This window comes from Sceloporus undulatus, chromosome 4 (assembly GCF_019175285.1).
Source record: "Sceloporus undulatus isolate JIND9_A2432 ecotype Alabama chromosome 4, SceUnd_v1.1, whole genome shotgun sequence".
Classification (NCBI taxonomy): Eukaryota; Metazoa; Chordata; class Lepidosauria; order Squamata; family Phrynosomatidae; genus Sceloporus; species Sceloporus undulatus.
In genome coordinates, this window is record NC_056525.1 from 147,736,300 (window position 1) to 147,739,103 (window position 2,804).

The following is a 2,804-nucleotide window of genomic DNA, read 5'->3' on the forward strand; positions in this document are numbered from 1 at the left end:
CCATCCAGTCCAGCCCCTTCTTCTGCCAAAAAGGAATACATAGGATCCTAGAGATGGAAGGGATCCCCAGGACATTCAGTCCAGCCCCTTCTTACACCATGAAGAAATCCTAGAGATGGAAAGGAACACCAAGGGCCATCAAGTCCATCCTCTTCTTCTGCCATGTAGGAATACATATGGTTCTGTAGGTGGAAGGGAATCCCAAGGGCCATCCAGTCCATTCCCTTCTTCTGCCATGCAGGAATACATAGGATCCTAGAGATGGAAGGGAATCCCAAGGGTCACCAAGTCCATCCCCTTCTTCTGCTCTGAAGAAACACAAAGGATCACGTAAAAGGAAGGGAATCCCAAGGGCCACCAAGTCCATCCCATTCTTCTGCTATGCAGGAATACCTAGGGTCCTGTAGATGGAAGGGAATCCCCAGGGCTATCCAGTCCATTCCCTTCTACTGCCATCCAGGAATTCATAGGGTTCTAGAAATGGAAGGAAATCCCAAGGGCCACCAAGTCCATCCTCTTCCTCTGCCATGGAGGAATACATAGGATCCTAGAGATGGAAAGGAACCCCAAGGCCATCCAGTCCTGCCTCTTCTTCTGACATGAAGTAACACATAGGGTCATAGACATGGAAGGAATCTGAAGGCCATCCAGTCCACCCCCTTCTTCTGCCATGCACTGGAATACATACGGTCCTAGAGATGGAAGGGATCCCCAAGGGTCATCCATTCTTCTGCCATGCAGGAATACATAACAATCCTAGAGATGGAAGGGAATCCTCAGGGCCACCAAGTCCTTCCCCTTCTTCTGCCCTGAAGGAACACATATGATCCTAGAGATGGAAGGGAATCACAAGGGCCATCCAGACCATCCCCTTCTTCTGTCATGCAGGAATACATAGGGTCCTACAGATGGAAGGGAATCCCAAGGGCCAACAAGTCCATCCCCTTCTTCTGCCTTACAGGAATACATAGGGTCCTAGAGATGGAAGGGAACCCCAAGGTCCATCCAGTCCAGCCCCTTCTTCTGCCATGAAGGAATACATACCTTCCAGAGAACCAGGTGCAAATGTAAAAGTCCAGCTCATGTGTCGGTGGATGCAAGCTCCAGGAAAAGAAATTCCCTCAACACCTTTAGGAGGAACTTCTTGTGAGCAAAGGCTGTATGACACTGGAAGAGATTGCCTTGGAGATTGGTGGAGTCTCCTTCTTTGGAGGCTGTCTTTAAGCGGAGGCTGGATGGCCATCTCTCCAAATAGGGCTGCCTTGATGGAGAGTTCCTGCATGGCAGAAGCAGGGGCTTGGACTGGGTCAGGGCCCTTCTTGGGGTCTCTTCCAACTCTACGATTCCGTGAAATCCGGACAGCGTATTATTTATTATAAGACTTTAAATCAGTAACTGAAAATAACTAGAAACAAGCTTGTCGCTTGAGGGCTTTAAAAACCTTGGGTTTTATTGGACCACTGCAGTTTCCCCCCAGAATCCCCTGCAGCAGCTATGCCATGGTTGTGGAGGAGGAGGAGGAGGAGGGGATTCTGGGAAAAACTGCAGTGGCCCAAGGTTAGTTTTCCCTCTGCTCTCTAAGCCAGGAAAACCCATAGACGCTGGGGCTCTCTTTACTTCTATAGGCTTTATGTGTAGGTTTGTGTGTGCATTTATGTATAATAAAGATAGAATAGAGTGTATCAAGTACAAAGGCAGAGCTTGTGGGTGTGTTTATGTGTCTGTTTGTGTATATATATATATATATATATTCACACACATACATATATGCATATAGACTAAGCATAGAATAAAGTGTATAAAGCACAAGGCAGAGTTTGCGTGTGTGTGTATATACACACACATATACAGTATAGCCATTGCAGGCGCCCTTCCATCAGAGGCTCCAGTCCTCTCTATGGTTGGCCGCCATTTTAGGGCCTGGCGGAAGTAGGGCCTGGGCGCTCTGGCTCCGCCCCTTTGCTCCTCCTTGATCCAAGCGTGGGAGGGGGCTCTGCTTCCAGTGCTCCGAAGGGGAGGAAGAAGGTGAGTCTCTGGGGATTCTGGGGATGCCGTCCAAGAGGAAGGAGTCCTGGTGGGCATAAGCGCATGCCACTTCTTAAGGATGAAGCAAACACCCAGAATCCCCTCTTTGAGCCATTCTGGACCAGGGGATTCTGGGGGATGCAGTCCACAGAGAAAGGAGTCCTGAGTGGAAGAGCAATGCCTCCTCTTCAGGGATGAAGGCAACATCCAGATCCCCTCTTTGGAGCCATTCTGACCAGGGGATTCTGGGGGATGCAGTCCGAGAGGAAGAAGCCCTGAGTGGAGAGCAATGCCTCCTCTTCAGGGATGATGGCAACACCCAGAATCCCCTCTTTGGAGCCATTCTGACCAGGGGATTCTGGGGGATGCAGCCAAGAGGGAAGGAGTCCTGAGTGGAAGAGCAATGCCTCCTTTCAGGGATGAGGCAACACCCAGAATCCCCTCTTTGGAGCCATTCTAAACCAGGGATTCTGGGGAACACATCAGAGGAGGCCCCCTCCCTTCTCTGGGGACTGTGGGGATGGAGCCCCCAAACCTCGCCTTCTCTCCCCATTCAGCCCCCTCCCTCCCTCCCCTTGACTCAAAAGCCACTTTCTCCTTAAGTCTGGCCCGGCTTCTCTCCTTCAAAGCCTGCCTTTGTCTCCGTCCACGAGGAAAAGAGGGGAAGGGAGGCCTAAATGTCGGAGGTCTTTTTGTGGGAGGGGTGGCCTATCCCATCATCCCCCAAAAGGCCCGGGAAAAGGCCAAGGGCCCCAGTCTCTGTCTCACTTCTTGCCAAA

General features: G+C 50.9%; 2 protein-coding genes across 3 annotated transcripts in view; both read left to right on the forward strand.

Annotated features, from left to right (window-relative positions):
• FBXL7 (F-box and leucine rich repeat protein 7) overlaps window positions 1-2,804 on the forward strand; it is a 230,700-nt gene that overhangs the window by 46,778 nt on the left and 181,118 nt on the right. The window lies entirely within an intron of this gene.
• Window positions 1,991-2,804, forward strand: part of LOC121929079 (zinc finger protein 239-like) — a gene marked incomplete at its 3' end in the record, with an annotated part of 257,852 nt that continues 257,038 nt past the window's right edge. Inside the window, exon 1 of the mRNA XM_042464393.1 lies at window positions 1,991-2,025. The remainder of the gene's footprint in view (window positions 2,026-2,804) is intronic.